This window comes from Xenopus laevis, chromosome 5S, assembly GCF_017654675.1.
Source record: "Xenopus laevis strain J_2021 chromosome 5S, Xenopus_laevis_v10.1, whole genome shotgun sequence".
Lineage (NCBI taxonomy): Eukaryota > Metazoa > Chordata > Amphibia > Anura > Pipidae > Xenopus > Xenopus laevis.
Genome location: NC_054380.1, coordinates 61,186,432 through 61,209,113, shown reverse-complemented (window position 1 = coordinate 61,209,113; position 22,682 = coordinate 61,186,432). Strand labels below are relative to the sequence as shown.

Below are 22,682 nucleotides of genomic sequence, written 5' to 3'. Positions count from 1 at the left end.
TGTTACTTACTGTAATCGCCAATGAGTAATAGACTTGGTATTGGTGCTTACTTGCAGGGGTGTCTTTTTCTTTGTAGTGAGGAGAGAATTCCTATCAGCTTCTAGAGCTCTGTTATAGGCCCTTTTTTGAGAATTATGGCTGTAACCTCTCTCTTTGAATCACCAGTATAGTTTTTGGCCTCTAATTTGAACTCATCATTTGTGCTGCACAGCCTTTTTACTCTCAAATACTGGCCTATTGGAATTCCTTGGATGGTATTTTTGGGATGTTGGCTGTTAGTGGCTGTTTCTTTCCTGTATACTGTGGAGGATAAGTTATTGTTTTCTTGATTATGATAAATATATATATCTAAGAAATTAACAGTATTACTAACGATATGAGCTGTGACTTTCAGATCTATATCATTAATGTTAAGTTTATTAACAAATTCAGAGAACTTAGTACTGCTGTTAGACCATATTTACACTATATCCTCTACATAGCGCAGAGTGGTATGTGTTGGGTATATTGAAGCAAGTTGTCACTGAATACCAAATTTCTTTCCCACCACCCCAGATAAATGTTATATAGCTCAAACCTGTGGGTGTTATACATATCTTTTCTCTAAAAAAATTTTATAATTGTCTTTTGGAAGGTGCTGACTTCCCCCACCCACATATGGACAATAGATTCAGGATTTGTTTTCGGTTGAGTTGTTTGTCCACACGTGTCTATCATCTCTTGCCTATGTGGCCTCTATTATGGGGGTAGGACAACCACACTGTGGGAATGCATTATTAACCACGATTGGCCATTAGCAGGGCCGTAGCGAGGCATTTTCTGAGGATGAGACATGCTCTCTCAACATTTAGATGCATGTACATCAATCACCAACCACCCTTGGATAGAGGGGGAGATAGGGAGCAGGCCCAGGTCCACAGAGAATCCAGATGGATTAATTAGTTGACCTTGTGGCCTCGCAGGGCCTTAATGAGTCACTTTCCTTGGGGTGCTTTATATGACACCCTATGAATATTTGAGACATCCTGGACTCTGTGGCCGCATGACAACTCTTTTGATTCTGTTGTATAATATATCTGTTATGAGACACTGTATCTGCAATACGATACAACTTTGTTGAAGGATTACAATTTTATGTGTCTTCCCCTTAACCAGGCTGGACAAGCGAAACGACATACGACCAAGTAACTTGCGAATAGACTACTCTACCTCCACATTGTGCCAAACATGGAGTGCAACAAGAAGTGGTAGCATACACCGTGACAGATATTTAGCATATTACATACGGCTATTCTTGGAAGGACAGTTGCTATAATTGACATCAACCCAATGAACCCTCCATGGGTGGGTACTAACACGCAGAGGGTAATCCGTATCCATAAAGGTCCTGGCTATCTGGCAGTACATGGGAAGCACAGTCTTGGTTAGACTATGTACCCCATGAACGTCTTTTCGCTTGAGACCTAGCAAGCCAATGGAATCGCTATGGGGAAAGGTAGTGGACATGGACAACTACATGTGCTTAGGTGGTGTCACCCAACCCTAGCATCTTCTCATTATAGTCTCCCTACTAAGTTTCGCACTGAAGGGGTTCAGTATGACTATTACTGGTCTTGGCAATGGTTTTGTCAAGTAGCGACTTCAGGTAAGCATAGGTTTCGGTATGTGTATTTTCACTTGATGGTGCATCTCTTTGGGGACACAAGGGGCATAAGTTGATTACCAACATAGTATGCTCAGGACCATATGATCCCTATACTATATGCATTTATATGTTTACACATTTTTTTTTCAACATAAAAAAAGAAACTTACAGGATTTACATAAAAAAGTAGGGATTTATTTGACTTGATGATCGGTTCCCCACAGAGACATTTATTATGTTTGCATAATTTTGCTTCTCCTGCGGAAGGTACCTATGGGAGACTAAAATGTTGAGTCAAATAAATCCTTTTCTGGTTTTTCATGCTGATATTTTGTTCTTTTTGTATTTCTGACTCAAGCACCCAGGTCAGTACAGTGTATCTGGTGTGCACAATTCTGGACTATGTTATATAATCTGACTTTCAGAACTTGGCTAGCTAATAGACTCCCCAAACCCAATGAAAACATGACAAGGTGGACAAGGATCTTTAAATATGGCAATACATTGATTAACCTTCTGCTACAATTATAGTAAACTACAAAAACAAACTAAGAAAATACCTTTTGTTGGCCTCCCTGTAATGAATTTTTGATTGGCTGGTATGACGTTTTTGTTGCAGTCTTGTTTAAATACTAAGTTCAGAGCATTGGCTACATCAAACTGGCACTTCAAAATGGAGTCAACCATAACTTGCTCCATCACTGATTCTCCCAAGACTTCTCTCCATATGGTCAAGGCAGGAGTAGAGTCTGGCTACAAAAAAAAAAAAAAAAATATATATATATATATATATATATATATATATATATATATATATATATATATATCTCTGAAGAGAGTGAAAGTTTCCAATTTAGTATTTGCTAGTTGCTCATTGATAATGATGGAGACCTGTATATCCATAAATATAAGCACTTTTTCAAATGTATGGCCCTCCCTTTTATACTTCCTCAGTATTGCCTTATTTTTAAAAGTCTCAAAGGAACAGTTCAGTAAACTAAAGACTATGTAAATAGATAGACTGTGCAAAATAAAAAATGTTTCAAACAAATAGCAAAAAATGTAATCAATAAAAAAAAAAGTCTGGAGTGACTGTACAGAACCCAACTTCCTGCTTTGCAGCTCTCTAACTCGGAGTTAGTCAGTGACTATAAATGTGGCCATATGGGACAAAACTGTTCAGTGAGTTTGCAAATGATCCATGTAGGTCAGATTCAAAAGCATCAGTTATGACCTATATGCCCCCCCCCCCTCAAGTCAGCGATTGAATTAAGAAAAAAAATTACATACTTCACTCAAAACTACCAGCCAATAATACTTCAGTCATGCAAATGAGCGAAGAAAAGATGAGCTAAAGAACATGAATGGATAAACAAAGTAATATAAACAAAGAAGTTATCTAAATTTTTCTGCCAATCCATCGATATCCTTTATTTACCTATTCGTTTTATCTGCCTTCAAAAACATTTATTATACCACAGAAAAAAAATACCTTGATCAACAGCACTTAGAGATGAGTCGGATGCTTTTAACATATCGGGTTCTTCATATTCATTCTCCTCTTCTTCTAATGGTTCTGTAAAATTTGTTTGCCTGTCCCGTTTGTATATAAACTGAGCAGCTGTATATAAACTGAGCAGCTGTAATAGATTAAAAAATGTAAATGTATATGAAAAGGGGGAAAACGCAGCACACATGATTAACTATCAAATTAATTTTTTTTCATCTGCAACATAAATAATTAAGTATTTCCCCTGGCTTCATCCCTAGTCTACTTCCCAATACTAGTGTCAATTAGAAGCTTTAAAGGAACAGTTCAGTGTAAAAATAAAAACTGGATAAATAGGCTGTGCAAAATAAAAAATGTTTACAATATAGTTAGCCAAAAATGTAATTTATAAAGGCTGAAGCGACTAGATGTCTAACAGAACAGAACATTACTTCCTGCTTTTCAACTCTATAACTCTGAGGTGGTCAGCGATTTGAAGGGGGGCCACATGGGACATAACTGTTCAGTGAGTTTGCAATTGATCCCTAGCATGCAGCTCAGATTCAAAAGCAACAGTTATGGCCCATGTGTCCCCCACCCTCAAGCCATTGATTGGTTACTGCCTGGTAACCAATAAGTGGAAACCAAGAGAGCTGCAAAGCAGGAAGGAGTGTTCTGACTATTATGTTAGACATCCACTCACTCCTTTATACATTCAATTTTTGACTTATCTCTATTGAGATTTTTTTATTTTGCACAGCCTACCTACTGTATTTACCCAATTTTTATTTTTATACTGAACAATTCCTTTAAGAAATCTGAATACTGCCTGAAACAGTAATGTTCTGCCCAGACTACACTGAGGTTGCCCAGGCTGGCAGATATGATTTCCAGCAGTGATATGACAGTGGTAGGCCACTGTCATACTGTTACAAAGATGGATTCTTTAGGTCTAAAGACAATGAATTAAGCCAAAAATCATGTAACCTTAGCATTTGAGGCAAAAGTATGAGTCCAGAGTGTCAAAAGCCTTATTACAGTAATAATTCATTGCCCCATTATTGCACCCCTATCTTTTTCCTTTTTCCATCAGTCCGATCATTGGTGCACAGCAGACCTTGAAATTATATCCATCAAATAAATAACCCAAATAAGTAAAAGTGTCAGATACAATTTGAAACCGCCCATAGTGTGCATATACAGTTAGATGCAGCCATATGATATAATTCAAGTCTTGAAGATACAAGTCATCTAAATATGAGTGCATACACTGTTATTTTTTGTGGATTCTAAGATTCTCTTTTTCCTCTATCCAGTCTGGAATTAAAGTTGATTCATTGCAGTTAGCTGTAGGGTTAATACCACTCACACAAAAACATATAGACCAAAGTCAGGCCTGGTGGTTCAGAAGAAAAATCTACTCATTAAAATAATGTTGTCTATGGAAAATCAGGTCCTGGAAATAAAAATGCATTTTTGTAGAAGTGTAAATTTCTCTAATGGTTAATTTTCTATAAAATTAATATAACAAACAAAAATGTTGTTGGGAAGTGCAATAGTCATCCTCAACAGACTGGCCATACAGGTCACCATCATCAAAGTCTAGTTAATAGAAAATATATGTAACTTTAAAGTACTGATTTGCCGGAAACAAGAGCAAAATACTTTGGGTTCTTCTTGAGCGCCATAAACAATTTATGGCGCTAGGAAAGAACACATTAATCTTTGATTATTATATGGAGAATAATAATATATCTTACTGATAATATCTAGTTTATTTTGACAATAAAAATATAATTTTGAAATAAAACAACATTTTCTACAGATGAGTTAATATTTTATATCCAATACACTGTTCTGCTTCCTATGTAAATCTCTGATGTATCATTTACAAAAAACTTCCTTCATGCCAACTCTTCATATCTTATGCATAACATTTCTATAAAATAAAATTATACTAAAAGCGTGTCAGTATTACTATGTATAAAATGGCCAATAACTCTTCTAAAAGTGCCCCCAAACGTATTTTTTTGCTGTGGTTTGCTTAGTGAAGTGTAATACTTTGTCCATTGATTGCAGCAATTTTCCTGTCTTCAGCTGAACAGAGTTTATGGAATTCTCAGAAAAATTTATAAGCATCTGTGGCTGGGAGACCACATGGGAAATCTTTGAACTTTTGTATGTTGCCCATCGCTACCTATCCCCTGCATAATTTTACTGTATTTCTCTGTAATTCTACACGTTTGGGAAATGATCAAGAATTGCTTAACTTGTTGTTGACAACATACAGAAGTTTTATCTGGCCATATCTCAGAACATGTCCTTTTGGTTGAAAGGACAAACCCCAAGCTGGTTTCTTGCACCCTAATATTCAATAGTCATTTTCTGAAAACTGGATGCATTTTCTAGGATAATATATCCCAGCAAAGTTTATTTGTTACAGCCGAAATGCACAGGCCCTGGACTTCTCCCCCACTAGTGATGTGCGCCCTCACACCAGCATCCGACTTCCAGGTTCCTTTTATAGACCCGCGCCACCTGCCAATGACGTCACAAAAGGGGCTGGGCAAGCAGGTGCGCGGCTCAACCAGTCCGCGAAGAGAAGTGGGTATCAGGCCAGCCCGCACATCACTATCCCCCATCCACATCACCACCATGTCCCCCAAACTGCCTCTCATGTGCTCCTGGACACGCAAAAAGATTTCTTATTTCTTTTTCCGTTTTGTACTTTAATCGTGGTTTTTACATTTAAGCAAGAGCTGCCTAACCTTTTGGTCCTGATTTTCATCATTTGTGTGTACTTTTAATTTCCTTTGCACTCCCCTACCCCTTTCATGCTGGCCGGAAACCATCTCTTGCGTTGTGCACATGCGCTGTATGTGGCTGCACGTGCAACATTTTATTACGGCTGATGACCTGGTGCACCAGTGGGATTCGAGCTGAATAAAAAGGGAAGAACGTTGCAAACGTTGCTGCTGACTGCTGGTACAGTTACTTGGGGGCAATCTGGGGGTTATATTTATTTGACTGGATGATGACTGCTGGCACAATCATACCCTGTTTTTAAGTTTTGCAACATTTCACACTGCTTTTCTGTAGTTCCACCAATATAAATTGCATAATAAATTTCTCTGATGTTATGTTTTCCTGGATTTTTCACAATTACACCCCTGAAAAACTTAATATATGGATTCCACTGTATTCCATGCATTTTCAATATTTATAATTACACAAATTAAATGTTACAATCATTAATGTGTTGTGAGAATTCACAATGGTAATAGAGAAACAGGGGAGGGGGTTAGCGGCGCTGATTGAAGGACTTGCCTAGGGTGCCAAAATACCTTGGCCCAGTCCTGAAGACAAGTACTTGGCGGACAAAAAAAACCTTTCTTTAATAAAGACGTGACGTGTTTGACAAGTGTAGCAAAAGGAAGTGGTTAGATTTTCAATCTTTAGCTATATTAAGCCCCTTACAATCTTAAGGTTTACTCAATTCTTCATATTAGAAGGACCTTGAGCAGAATGGCCAGAGTACACATTTCAGGTTACAGCTTCTGAGTTCCTGCCTCCCCTCCTGACTGGTAAACCGGGGAGGGGGGGCATTGCAGGAGCTGCCTCAGGCGCCGGTTTCCCCTGAATCGGCGCTGGCATTAACCTAGTGTCTTTACGTTTTATAAATAATCAAGGAACCACTGCATGTAAACCAACCATGCAGTAAATCAATGTAAATGAAAATAATATTGGTCTCTATAAACATTAGGGATGCACCTAATCCACGATTCGGCCAGGATTTGGCCTTTTTCAGCAGGATTCGGCCGAATCCTTCTGCCCGGGCGAACCGAATCTGAATTTGCATATGCAAATTAGGGGTGAGGAGGGAAATCACGTGACTTTTTGTCACAAAACAAGGAAGTAAAAAATATTTTCCCTTTCCCACCCCTAATTTGCATTTGCAAATTAGGATTTGGTTCAGTATTAGGCTGAATCTTTCACAAAGGATTTCGGGGTTTGGCCGAATCCAAAATAGTGGATTCGGTGCATCCCTATAAAACATATGTCACAAAACAGCCCATTATAAAAATACTGTTGCATATAAATAAAGCCTTTTCATGAAAATATTGTTTTCTAATAATATGTACATAATACCACAGGTTAGTTATAGAGTTATTTACACCAGCATTTCATCCTGTTACAGTTAGAAACTTTATTTTGCCTTTCAGGTGAGTTGAGAACACAGACTATTACATACTAGTGGTTCAAGGTAAAAGGAAAATATTAATTTGTATATTTCAGTTTTCATAATCTTCTTTGATGGGCCACATAAAGGGGATCTTAACCCAAAAAATGCATTTATTTAAACTAGGAATGCACTGAATCCACTATCTTGGATTTGGCCGAACCCCCGAATCTTTCAGGAAAGATTCGCAAATTAGGGGTGGGAAGGGGAAAACATGTTTCCTTGTTTTGTGACAAAAGGTTACGCGATTTCCATCCCTTTCCCTAATTTGCATATGCAAATTCGGATTCGGTTCGGCCGAATCGTGCACGTTGTTCCCACTTTGCACCTGTGCACACAGGCCGTTATGCTCCATACCTGCCCTTTGTGCTCTCCAGCACTGCTCTGTAACACACATCGAAATTTTTAATATGCCATTAAAATGCAGCCATGTCCTTGATACAAATTTTGATACAAGTGGATGAGCCCTATAGTGTTTCTTTAATTTTCATATTTGCTAAAAGGTGTAATGGAGTTTGATTTTCTGAATACCATGCTACCATTAGAATCTATTGTACACATTCCTGGATGGCCATATTTTTGCCAGGTAGTTTATCCATGAATATTATTTCGAAACGTGCCCCTTTCATCTATGTATTTAAATAACTCTAGAAATTAACTGTCATGGTTGATTAAACTGTCTATAAATTAAAACACTTGACAGTGATCTAAATAATATTAACTGTATACAGGTATGGGATCTGTTATCCAGAATGCTCGGGACCTGGGGTTTTCCTGATAACGGATCTTTCCATAATTTGGGTCTTCATGCCTTAAGTCTACTAGAAATTCATTTAAACATTAAATAAACCCAATAGGCTGGGTTTGCTTCCAATAAGGATTAATTGTATCTTAGCTGGGATCAAGTACAAGCTACCGTTTTATTATTACAGAGAAAAAGGAAATCATTTTTAAAAATTTGGATTATTTGGATAAAATGGAGTCTATGGGAGACAGTATAATGTATCTTTGTTGGTGCTGTTTTGTTGTCAGATATTTGTCTGTGTAACGCTGCCATAGACAAGGAGATTTATCCTTATGTCTGACGAACAATCATCCATTGTAATCTTCTGACCTACCACTAATTATTCAGAAGTAGTAAAGAGAACAAATCAGACAATGTTCTAGCCATGAATTGGCAGGCAGCAATCGTACAGTGTCGGACTGGACCAGGAAACCTCCCGGTGGGCCCAGGTGTCAGTGGGCCCTCCTGTTTATAAACAATTGGCTTATTTCATGGTCATTGCCTATTTCTATGAGAATAAAGAGGCTAAATAGTAGGGATGCACTGAATCCAGGATTCGGTTTGGGATTCGGCCTTTTTCAGCAGGATTCAGATTCTGCCCAAACCTTGTGCCTGGCCGAACCAAATCCGAATCCTTATTTGCATATGCAAATTAGGGGTGGGGAGTGAAATAGAGGTTGAGTCAGGAGTGGAAGAAAATAATACTTAGAGTGGGCCCCCAGTCTAAAGGTTTTTGGGTGGGCCCCTGGTGTCCCAGTCCGACACTGCAATCGTATGAACATTATGTCAGACAAATAGTAGTGGCAGTCACCCATTAATATAGTCAGATAGGCAATACATGCAGAGAAACCGTCTGATTCACTGAACGACTGATCGACATGGTATGAAAAATGTCAGGACTGTTTGATTATCGTACAAAGCTTTGTTTCGTACAACTTTATCTTTGCGTCTATAGGAATTTTGTATTTATGCTCATACATGTGATTTTTTAAATCATCTTTACTGTTAAAGACCCTTATCATACAACTGTTGTAACTTTATTTGTATCCAAAGAAAATGTACACATCTTTTCCTCTGGAATCCTGGTGGGTATTATACCTAAAAGTTGGCTTTAACAGAGCATGGTGTTAACAGTTCCTACAAAACAAATAAGACAAATGAACAAAAAACTGTACAAATAATATTTCTTTTATACAAGAATTTTTTGTTAAAACATTGTGATCAGTTGTCACAATGTAATATTGTAAACAGGCTACAAGTTATGTTTTCACTATTGACAGTAAATTTTGTTCACTTACCGTAGCTTTTGGATCATATAGTATATATGTAAAGTAGAGCAATTCAGTAAAAATGCAACTGGAGCGGTAGCCTGGGAATCCCATGCTCCACCACCTGCAGGGGAGGGCAGAGTGACTTAGAGAGGGTGCTTGGGCATCTTCCAAAAACACCAGCCTTCAATACACATATGCAGAAAGTTTCAACTCTTTCCATTATCTTTAGACAACAATTTACACTTTCTCAAAGAGCATTTCTTAAGCTATAGGAATCCATCTCCATTGTCACAAATGGTCAGTGACTGAAGAGCAGCACACAGCGGCACACAGAATCCAACGCTGTGAATTTGCCCTTTATCAAGCAATATTAAATACAACTTCCTCTGCCTGTTGCATTTGGGAAATATAGGAAGTGATGTAATTAAATGTGCTCACAGTTGTGAAAGTAACTAATAACATCTCTCGTATGGTGCACAATACACAATAATGTTAATGCATCTTATCTAGAATATATCAATATCATAAAATTATAAAAACAAAAATAGGTCATAATCTCTGTTTAAACCTGCTGGATAAAGCAATTTAATTTATTAATCCATCCAGGACTGCCCCAACCAGGAGGCAAGGCAGAAAGCCGCTGCTGGTGACATTAAGCGATTTTAAACCAGAAATTCTGGTCTTCTAGTGCATGAGAGCACAATTGCGATCTCTGCACTAGCGATGAGCCCCCCGACTGGCTCCAACAGAAGATGGTAAGAGCGGTGGGGAACGGGGGGCAGAATAACAGGACCACCTCAGGGCGGTTTATGGGTCCGAGTCGCCCCTGAATCCACCATACTTCCCTCCATTTGAGTTTCAATTCCCAATCCCCACCCCTTTTCAAGGGGGCACATTAAATACAACTTCCTCTGCCTGTTGCATTTGGGAAATATAGGAAGTGATGTAATTAAATGTGGTCACAGTTGTGAAAAGTAACTAATAACATCTCTCATATGGTGCACAATACACAATAATGTTAATACATCTTATCTAGAATATATCAATATCATAAAATTATAAAAACAAAAATAGGTCATAATCTCTGTTTAAACCTGCTGGATAAAGCAATTTAATTTATTAATCCATCCAGGACTGCCCCAACCAGGAGGCAAGGCAGAAAGCCGCTGCTGGTGACATTAAGCGATTTTAAACCAGAAATTCTGGTCTTCTAGTGCATGAGAGCACAATTGCGATCTCTGCACTAGCGATGAGCCCCCCGACTGGCTCCAACGGAAGATGGTAAGAGCGGTGGGGAACGGGGGGCAGAATAACAGGACCACCTCAGGGCGGTTTAGGGGTCCGAGTCGCCCCTGAATCCACCATACTTCCCTCCATTTGAGTTTCAATTCCCAATCCCCACCCCTTTTCAAGGGGGGCACATTTTCCATAAATGACCATAAATTTTAATTGGTCAGAAGTATAGCCTTTCTCAAAATAATTCTTAGATACAGGTAAAGTAGTATTGCCCAAATTGATAGTGGATCTGTGTTGTATGATTTCACCATCTGTGTCTCACCTAATTAGAGTAGGTGACACGGACAGGTCAGCACTTAAAGGAGAAGGAAAGGTAAAAACTAAGTAAGCCTTATCAGAAAGGTCCACCTAAATATACCAGTAAACCCCAAAGTAGTGCTGCTCTGAGTCCCCTGTCAAAAGAAACACAGCATTTCTTTCCTTCTATTGTGTACTCATGGGCTTCTGTATCAGACTTCCAGCCTTCAGCTTAAACCTCATTGCCCTGGGCAAGAGCATGCTCAGTTTGCTCCTCTTCCCCCCTCCCCTCCCTTCTCTACTGTAATCTGAGCCCAGAGCAGGGAGAGACTCAGGCAGGAAGTGATGTCACACCATGTTAATACTGCAGCTCCTATCCTAAACAAACAGAGAGTTTCTAGAGCTTTTTACTCAGGTATAGTAAAACATTCTACAGAATAAATATAGCATTCTGGCTTGCACTATTGCAGCTAATCTATTGGCAATAAAATGCCTACATAGCTTTCCTTCTCCTTTAAATCGCATATTTAGTAAACAAGTATAATAACCCTGTTGCTGCACACTCTGTCCCATCTGGAGATGTACAAATGACTTCCACTCAGGGGCCGATTCACTAAATTTGAGTGAAGGATTCGAAGTAAAAAAACTTCGAATTTTGAAGTATTTTTTGGGCTACTTCGACCATCGAATGGGCTACTTCGACCTTCGACTACGACTTCGAATCGAAGGATTCGAAGTAAAAATCGTTCGACTATTCGACCATTCGATAGTCGAAGTACTGTCTCTTTAAAAAAAACTTCGACCCCCTAGTTCGGCAGCTAAAAGCTACCGAAGTCAATGTTAGCCTATGGGGAAGGTCCCCATAGGCTTTCCTAAATTTTTTTGATCGAAGGATATTCCTTCGATCGTTGGATTAAAATCCTTCGAATCATTCGATTCGAAGGATTTAATCGCCTGATCGAAGGAATAATCCTTCGATCGTACGATCGCATAATTTGCGCTAAATCCTTCGACCTTGCAACCAGGGCAGAACTAGAAGTAGGCAGAAGAGGCACGTGCCTAGGGTGCAAAGCTTGGGGGGCGCCAGTCAGGTACCTTCCCTGCTACCTACACTTAATCCACCTGAACATGCATGAATGAGTGGGGGGCAGCATGGGTAGATGCGGCCATGTTGCCTGGGGCACCAGGTAGGCTGGTGCAATAAGTTCAGTATATAAAATATGCACATAGGATAATTGTGTGCAGCCTAAAAAGTGATACATGCCCTTTCAGAAATTGGTCCTTGTTTATTTTGTCTTAGTCTTAAAGGGGTGATTTACCTTTAAGTTAATTTTTAGTATGTTATAGAATGGCCAATTCTAACCAACTTTTCAAATGGTCTTCATTATTTTTTTTTTATTATTGGTTATTAAATGATTTGCCTTCTTCTTCTGACTCTTTCCAGGATTCAAATGGGAGTCACTGACCCCGTCTAAAAAGCAAGTGCTCTGTATGGCTACAAATGTATTGTTTTTGCTACTTTTTATTGCTAATCTTTCTATTCAAGCCTCTCCTATTCACATTCCAGTTTCTTATTCATGGTTACTAAGGTAATGTAAGACCTTCACAACCTGATTGCTGAATTGCAAAATGTGAAAAGTGAACAAAGTTCCTATACTTCTGCCCCTAAGATAAGAAATAAGCGGTAGTGATTTATATTCCTGTATAGTAGGGTAAACATTTCGCATAATGTATCAATGGACTCACAATGGGCAACATTTTGTATCTTTTTTTCATGAGGATGATTTACTCTGTATTGGGCTCTATAAATCTTTTTTTCTGTATAGCCTGTATCTCAAAATTTTCGTCACATATTTTGTTCCTCTATTTCCCTCTCTTGTACTTCACTGACAAATATTTTAACTGTATAATTGGCTCACTGGGATGAATGCTGACTCTTAAAATTTAAAATCTGGTTACAGTCAATTTGGTAAATATTGAAGTACACAAATGTTCTTCCTAGCCCTTGTAGAACAAAACATCATAGAAATGTATACTTTGGAGGTTATAAGAAATTGGAAAAGTGATAAAAGGATGTACCTCAATCAAGTTTGCACCTTGCATGACAGCATAACAGACCACATGTAGCATTTACTCACTTTATCTTCAACACACACACTTATATATAGGAGGTTGTGGGAGCAATTCGAAGCTAAGCAGAAATATGTAAATACAATGGAAGTGCTACTGATCTGGAAATGTTAGCTAAAACCAAACAGGGGAGGGGATTGATCAGTGCACATTTCCATGTCCCCTGTCTTATACGTAATTTAGTATCTATGCAAGTGCAAATGTTTTCAAATAAAGGGGGTTGTAGTTACAAAGTTATGATCATAAACCTGGCAAGCCACCATGCCAAATGCTACTGAATTTGTTTTTCATAATAGCAAACACTTTTTTTATATATTTAAAGGAATTATGTCATGGTTTAATGATTTTTATGGTTTAATTCACTACCATATAAAATTGTATTCTTCAACCAACAAATGTAAGTGTGGAGGCAGCAATCGCAGTGCATTGTGCTGATTGTGAGTTTTGAGAAGGAGCCAGCACTTCAGGATGGAACTGCTTTGAGACAGCTATTGTTTCTCCCCTCCCTGTATTTAACCACAACCCAAGTCGTGCTCCTTAGCTCCTAGTGATAGACATGAAAATAGCAACTGCTTTTTCCTGCTTCAGTGCTATTTTTATGTCTACCTCAGCCGAGGTGTCAGGAAGCTGCTGTCTGGTTAGCTGTCCATTGTTCTGCTGAGGGGCTGTTGGGGGGGGGGGAAGAAAAGGGAGTGATATCACTCCAACTTGCAGTGTAGTAGTGAAGAGTGACTGAAATTTATCAGAGCACACATCACATGGTTTGGGGGCACTTGGGGAATGGACATCATGTCTAGCCCCATGCCAAATTTCAAAATTATATATAAAAAAAATATAGACATGCTTGCTTAGTTAATTTTTTTGAAGATTTATGAAGCATGTGTTTCAGGCCTTTGAATGCCCTTTATCAAGTGTGTAACCTTAATCAACCAGTGTTCTGATTGATGAGAGACCACCCTTTCTTTGGATAATCCCAGAGTCTTTCAAAACTTCAAAACAAATTTGTTAGAATAAAAAAAGTATATTGAAAATGGTCTTGCAATCCATATCCACCAGTTAAATCGGTGGCTCCTAAATTGTGACAAAAGCCTTAATGGATAACTAAACCCCCAATAAGAAAATCCCCTACCTACTACCCTAGGTAGTCCCCTCTCCCTGCTTCCCCCCGCATAATTAGCTACCCCTGTAAAATGCCTCTTCTGGATCTCCGGTCTACTTCTGTAAGTGAGCACCATATTAGGGTATGCGCAGTTGGAGCAGTCCTCCAGTTCTTAGCAACTGTGAATGCACCAAAAGGGCTGGAAATTGTCGAATACATCAGCAAACTCTTAAGGGCATTTTCAGGGGTAACTAACTATGCAGGGTTATTCAGTGAGGGGGGACTACCTAGGGTAGTAGGTAGAGAATTTTCTTATTGGGGGGTTTATTTCTCCTTTAAAAGTATAAATGTAGGTATCTAGTTTATGTTCCTCGTCGTAACCAGATAAAGTAACCAGGAACTGCATTACTAATTAGGGGTACTACCTATATACAGCTATAAACATACACATTAATACAGGTAATATATACAGTACCTGCAATTTACTCTTACAATTATATTTATGTAACTATATTTACTGGTGTGTTCTGTTTCAAGGCATACAATGTAAACACAATAAACAAGGTTTTAAAAGTCAAAAATCATTCAGTGCCCCGGGAACTAGTGCATTGAGCTTTTTCTCTATATACAGTACCTTCCCATTGTAGATGTCTTTCCTCCTATTACTGTATGTTGAATAACTTCCTCTAAGACATACCACCAAAGCTGTGCGGGGTTATGCTTGGATACACTGAAATGTCTAGAAACTTGTGTGTCAGTTTGTGTATTTGATTTGAAGCTTCTATTCTTGTGTTACTCTAAGCCTTATTTCCTGTAATAAGCTATGTCTAGCCACACTTTTCTATACAAACAGTATGCATTTACCCTCAGTTATCCTTATTTTTTACATCCATAACATTTTATTTCTGAGTTCATATGCATTTGTATGTATATTTTATGGTTTTATGACTCATATTTGCTGTAACTATCATTTCATTTATCTAAGTTGTACCTTTCCAGAGCATAAGGATGTCATTCTACAAACCTGTTGTATTTATGTATACAGTGGCAGAATGGCTTCCTTTGAAAAAAAAGCTGTTTTCCCAAAGAGTTTACAAAAATATTGTCAAGTCAGGGAGTGTTTTTTTTAAACAAACAAAAATGAGAAATTTCTGGCATATTTGCTTTCACTCTTTAATAATAAAAAGAGTAGCTTGTATTTGTAGTAGCTTGTAGTTGATAACTAAGCTACCATAAATTGGCTCCAAAACAATGCTTATTAGTTTGTTTTATTGTATATATTGTTTTTTTAGTAGACTTAAAGCATTTGATGTTCCTGCCCTGTGATCATGATAATTTATAAATGATGGTTTTAGTTACTATTTTCCTACATCAGCATAAGTCTGGGCTCAAATGTTAATAAAAAGAAAAGAAATACTTTGTAAAAGGAATTGTTCAGTATAAAAGCTGGGTAAATAGGCTGTTTAAAATAAAAACAGTTTCTAATACAGTTAGTTAGACAAAATAAAGGCAGGAGTGAGAGGATTTCTAACATAACAGAACACTACTTCCTGTTTTTCAGCTCTCTGACTGCTTACCCTTGTGACCAAGCAGTAACCGATCAGTGACTTGAGGGGGGGGGGGCACATGGGTCATAATTGTTGCTTTTGAATCTGAGCTGAAAGCTGAGGATCAATTGCAAACTCACTAGACAGTTATGTCACATGTGGTCCCCCTTCAAGCCACTGACTAACTCAGAGTTAGAGAGCTGAAAAACAGGAAGTTGGATTCTGGCTATTATATTAGACATGCAGTCACTCCAGCATTTATAAATTAAATTTTTGTCTCACTTACTATATTAGAAACATTTTTTATTTTGCACAGCCTGTCTATTTATCCAGTTTTTATTTTTACACTGAACTGTTCCTTTAAAGACTCAGGAAGTCATTAAGAATCTATTGGTGGGGGCGTGGCTTGCCACTGAGAGACATGGCTGCCTAAGTTGAGAGCTTCGTGCAGGGGATATCAGATAAACTCCTTGCGACACTGAAGTGATGGGGAAAACTGGCAGAAACTGAGCGGAGAGAGAGGACACCAGCCGTGAAACAGGCAATGTCCCAGCAAGAACTTGCCCCGCTATTTGTGCACAAAAAGTCTGAGCGATCACTACCCATAATTGCGCTGGCTTCTGAGAGAGATGCCTATAATGATATGGTGCGGGATATCTCAGAGCAGGAAAGCAAAGGGGACGAGGAGCCAGACATACACACTAACCTGGCGAATCTGCCGTCCCGCTTTGAATTGAAGGAGATGCTGCAGGATATGACGGCTTTATTGAAAGAGGAGCTAAAAGAAATTAAAAGGGACATGTTAAGCATTGCAACACACACAGATGCCATTGAGACTAACCGGAACAAAATCATACACAATGAAAAACTCCTCCATGCACAAGCCAGCACACAAGCACGAATGATCACAGGGATGCAAAAGCAAATGGAGGATATGGAGAACAGAAAAAAAACTAAATAATATCAGGGTAAGGGGACTCCCTGAATCCATATCCAATGAGGAAATCCTATCAGCCTTATTGCAGATATTTAACAGCATACTGTCGACTGACCCCCCAGGCTCAAAGAGGAGATCATGCTCAAGTCCAAAGATGTGAGCAACCTCTCATTTAAGAAAAGCACAATTAAACTCTTTCAAGATGTCTCTTGGACAACCCTAATGAAAAGGACGGCCTTAAAACCCATCACAAACGCCCTAAGGGAAAAGAATATTCCATACCGGTGGGGATACCCATTTGCACTGACGGTATCAAAGGATGGAGTACAAGCTACCTTAAGAACTCCAGAAGACAAAACATTTTTTTATACAAAAAAACGACTGCAATTACCTGGATGGTCAGTAGACAATACTACTACTTAGAAGATGGATTTTAGGCTACAAGGAGGATGGGATACCCAACACACCCCCAAACGCACTCCCAAGACACAAAAGAATGTGAATCTAAGAGGCAGAACAGCCTCAATAGGAGGAGCAGCTCTCTAAATATAACCAACTATTTGCTATGCTCTCTTATACTAGAGGACTAGTTGAGAATACAACCAGGTAATAGGACTTAGTCGGGACAACTTAAATAATTACTTCACTGAGCCTTCTATACATAATGTATATAATTATTTTGCTATGGTTAATTTTGCTTGTCTGTTTGCAACTGTTTAGGATTCACATCGGTTATGTATCCCCATGCTCAACAATTAGCCTATACGGCCTTACTTTGTTTAAACTCCACAAGTTAAAATATACTCACTTTTAAAAGCCCCTCTCAACTGACAATCACCCCCACTCACTAGCAAGGTCGATCTACTGAAACACAATATGCTATTACCCCACATATGACTGGCACGGCCTATCAGGAACCTAAGGTTCCAAAGTTAATCCCCACCCTATTTTCCACCTGCTACTCTCCCTGTTGGACAAGGGTTACAACAAGTAAAAAATACTCAGAATGCAGTATATTGGTTTGTTTTGATGGTTTTAATGTCAGAACAAGAAAGAACTTCATATATCATGGAATGTAAAGTAATAAGTTACAATGTTAACGGTATCAATAATCCAGTAAAAAGAACGCAAATAGTGGGTGAATGTAAGAGGTTGAGCGAAAAAGATTGTAATGTTACAGAAAACTCATTTTTTAAGATGGTAAAAGACCTAATTTAAAGTTTAAACATTATACCACTGTGGTCACTAGCAACAACCCAGAAAAGAAATGCTCAGGAGTTATGACCCTACTCCATAAAGCACAAATGAGAGTATACTGTAGCTCACCATTAACGAATGCAGATGGATTCTACTGCATGGGTGTCCTGTGTCCACACTCCAAGATGACATGGTCAACTTTTATTGGGCAAAATTGCGACCACAACATGTTTCGGGTTAGGCCCTTTATCAAGTGTGATAAAGGGCCTAGCCCGAAACATGTTGTGGCGCAATTTTCCCCAATAAAAGCACTTTGCAGTCATAGTTACTGCCTCGGATTTGTCCTGTTTCCTATTTTATACATGACCTAATCCATAAAGACCTGCCATTTGTTATGACAGATCAAAAGAAATATAAGGAAGGCAGATACGTGACTTTAAAGGGAAATATTGCGGACAACAAAATTACCATAGCTAATGTGTATGCCCCCCAACTATGAGCAACACCAATTTATATTTCTGGCCACCTTGGAGACATTTGCAAAAGGCACTATTATCCTGGGAGAAGACAAACACCCCACTTAACCCCTTAATAGACACATCTATCCAAAAAAGCAATATATCAAGGGCTTGAAGTGGGTGAAGAAAGCTCTTACGGATTTACAACTGCCGGATGCCTGGATGTGCCTCAATCGCACACCACAGATTATTCACACTACTCAAAAACACACTCTAGTTATTCAAGAATAGATTACATATTTATATCCCATCAATAGCTCCCCTTTTGCCGGGATACTCGGATAACACAAGGCACCCTCTCGGACCACTAGCCAGTTGTATAAGTATTCCTAACTCTGTTAAACCAGAATTCAACTGGAAGTTAAATAATGCATTGGTATTAAAAGAGGGAATGAAAGCACAAATAAGAAAAATGATAAAGAACTTTTTCATAGATAATGACTTACCTGAGACAAATCCGGGGATGCTGTGGGAGGCCCATAACTGTGTAGTACTTGGTCAACAAATTGCACTATGCTCTAGTATAAAGAAAGAAAGGGAAAATAAAATTCAGACACTGCTAAAAGAAATAGGCATTGTAGAAAAAGCACATAAGAGACTGATAGCTTTAACCACACAGATAGCGCTAGAGGAAAAAAATACTTCAATTAAAGGATATGCTACATTAATATTCCTATAAAGCCTAGCTAAGATGTAAACAAAAGAACTACGATGATAACAGTACAAAATACTTTGCCAACATTCTCAAGAATGAGATAAAACTGGCCAATTAACACTTCAGATAGCAAAAAGTTTTCAACTATTCTATCAGGACTTGTATATCTTAGAAAAACCTGCCAATATCACCAACACTAAAACAAAAATAGAAAACTACATAAGAGAGGCCAACCTTCCCACCATTTCACAGATGAAAGTCGGTAAATTGATGAACCTTTTCATACAAAATAAATAATAGATATTTTAAACTCTATCCCAACTAATAAATGTCCAGGGCCAGATGCTTTAACTCTCTTTACTAAAAGGCATTCTATAACGAATTGTCCCCTTTTATGCTACAATATTTTAACTCCATAGATAAAGGGAACAAATTCCCAAACCAAGCAAAAGAAGCACACATAACGGTGATCCCAAAACCAGGGAAAGACCCACAAAGCTGTGCGAGTTACAGACCAATATCTTTAATTAACGTAGATGTTAAAATATATGCAAAAATTAGACTTTAAAATATAATCGCTCAATTAATAAAACCAGATCAGGCAGGCTTTATCCCGGGAAGGGAAAGAAAAGACAATACTTTTAAAATTCTTTCCCTTATCCATTTTGCCAAAAAGAAACAAATACCCTTGATGATCTTGAACACCAATGCCGAAAAGGCCTTTGACAGAGTATCATGGGAATTTCTACAGGGTACCGGTACTCTCAAAAGTTTTGGATAAGGTGAGATGGCTATTAATCAAATTTTTGCCCTATATCAAGACCCTTCTGCCAGAGTAAGGGTTAACAGTACTCTATCAAATCATATATGAACATAAACCTTTCCCCTTCCGATAAGGAAACTCAGTCTCAAAATTTCCCCTTCTCATTAGTCACCTTTTAAAATTAAATACTTAGGGGTTCAGATAACAGCAGATCTATCAGCTTTATACCAAAATAACTTTATCCCTCTATTGAGCAAAGTGTCTAACCAACTAAAGTCTAAAAAGAAGGGAGAAGTAATAAATGATAAACTTTACACCTGCTTCGGGCTGCAATAGCCATGATTCCCAAGAGACGGAAAAACGCAAACCCTTCATTAAGGAGTGATTGGATTAGCTTGGTAGTAGAGACACGAAAACTTGAAGAAATCACCTGTTTAATACACAAAAATTTAAGTCAATATAGCCTTACATGGAAGCCATGGCTAGAGAATTTTAAGATGATTTGATCTAAAGTAAAAAGGAAAAGTTAAAATACTTAGGCTAATTATACAAAACCGAAATGACTTGTTGTAAACCTACAAAGGTAAAAAGTTTTTTTCGATCTGTCACAATTGCTGAATGAACCTTGTCTCCCCTTCCCCTTCTTGCTTTCTGTACCCCCCCCTTCTTTTCTTTATATTGTTTTCTGAAAATAATAAAGAAATATTTTGCAAATAATCTAGTGGTAATAATATGCTATGGCATATGAGAAGTATTGCCCCTGAAGGGCTGCCATCAGTGGGGCACAAGTGTACCCAGTGGTTTAAGGGGGGCCCAGCCGTGCTGTACTTGCTCCCAAGCTGCCGAACGCCCACAACTGGAAAAGAGCGCCCCCAATTAGAGCTAAAAGTGTATGAATGGATCCGAAAAAGGGGAGAAGCTGCTGAAAGTCGGCGAATAGACCTGAAGAAGAAGAGGATGAAGAAGGTTTTTTATAACTTGGGGGGGGAGTTACTGTTTTAGCTCTGATGTCCTTGTGGCATTTTTACTATGGAATGGGGTGGGCAGGATCTGGGGTGGGTCTTGGGGAAGTAGATGGGCATGGAGAAGGCATTGAAATCTACGTGTCAATAATAAAAATATTAAATAGCACAGGCCACATTTTGGACATCCTAAGTTCGAGTTTTAAAGTTGTAAAGTTATTCTAATAAAAGTGTTCATATAAATAGCTTGATCAGTTTATTGTAAATGAAAACAAGATGTTTTTTTCTTAAGTTACCTTTTGATTTTAGCATATAAACAAACCTTCTTTCTCCATCCCCCTTAGCAAGTTGTGCAAGCCCTATCTGTAGAAAAGTAATCTTTTTAAAAAGCTGCTCTAAAAAAAATATACAAATCTATCTGGAGACCAATCTGATACCAGCATTGTGCCTGCAGAGTGATGATTCAACTTATATCTAAAAACCTGTCATTCATATTCTACTGAAATTAAAAAAAAAATATGTACAAATGGTTTGGGTGGGTGTTGAAATATGTAAGCACTTGATAATAGAAGACGGGAAAAAAACACTAGCCGCAAAGCTGAAAACTAAAAAAAAAGTTCTGAAGAAAGAACAAAAGCCTCAGTCACACTTGAAATAATGAAGATGCAGTTATTTTCCATTACAATAAGATCACAGTTTCAAAATTTTGGAATGGTTTCCTTGTTTGCACACAAGACTGCTGGTGGCATATTAAACCTTTTTATATAGAGATAATTACTGTACCCAATATTTTTTATACTTGTTACAAGTTCAAAGAAACAGTATTTTCCCTATGGTTTTCAAACAAGGGAGAATAGTGACACCCACAATATGAGACAAGTCATAAAATCCACTTGCATAGAGAACATGTGGTTAGCAACCATTGCTCACTGTCTTGATAATTGCAGAAGACAAACAAATATAAGGAACCATAACAAGATTGTTGGTAAGGTTATTGCTTATATGAGCCTCTTTAAATAAAGGAAAAGACAAAAAGCTGCTTTCAAGTAAAAAAGCATTACGCCAGCGCGCCTATAAATTGAGAGGAGGCACGCACGCACCCTTAGGAACCGGCGCATCAGAGGAGCAAGACCGGCGTGGTTGGCGGGCGTCCCCGCCGGCCCACTAGGCCACAAGGGTAAGTAATCCTCACAATTTGTTTTAGGATCAAAACAAATCCCAACTTTTTTCAGATTCAGTGTGGCTCAAAATTTAGGGGCATAATTATTATGCTGTGTAAAACTAAATTTGCCGGAAAAAAAGTGTGTACAAAGCTGTGTAAAATAAATGACAAATTTATCAAGGTTTGTGTTATAATTGTGCTAATTCCTGATTATGATAGAATCAATATTTTACACCAATGACAAATGGGCATTTTGATTACTGGGTTCTCACAGAATATAGTTGAAAATATTGTCAGCACATCCTGGCCCCTAAATAATAGTACAGATATAGAATACATTACCTGAAAACCTATTATCGGGAAAGCTTGTTTAAATAAAGTTTAAAATTTTCCGTTGTTATTTGTGATAAGACAATATAATGTACTAGGTGATATCTAAACTGCATAAATCCATATTGGCAAAATAATCTTATTGAGTTTATTTTAATGATAAACGTTGTTTAGTAGGCTTATTGCTTAGGGGCATATTTATCAAGGGTTGAATTTCGAGTTTATGGGAGTTTCTAAAAACTCCCATCAACTCCCATAAATTCGAAAATTCGGAAAAAATTACCAATGAATAGGATCGACCTGCATTTTTGTATAAAGTGTCTTATTGGTCTTGGTATGTGTATTCAAGAAATGTGATGGTACTGCCATACTGCTTGTTGTGAGAATTTAAAATAAAACTATTTAATATAATAGGTGAA

The 22,682-nt window shown here is 38.1% G+C and overlaps 1 long non-coding RNA gene across 1 annotated transcript; it reads right to left on the bottom strand.

Annotated features, from left to right (window-relative positions):
• Positions 1-1,739: 1,739 nt before the first annotated feature.
• Positions 1,740-19,059, bottom strand: LOC121394234. The gene is made up of 4 exons (XR_005961571.1): positions 18,838-19,059; positions 16,446-16,517; positions 3,139-3,286; positions 1,740-2,399 (listed from the first exon to the last, which is right to left on the bottom strand). It is a non-coding gene; the product is annotated as an uncharacterized LOC121394234 (long non-coding RNA).
• Between the last annotated feature and the right edge of the window lie 3,623 nt (positions 19,060-22,682).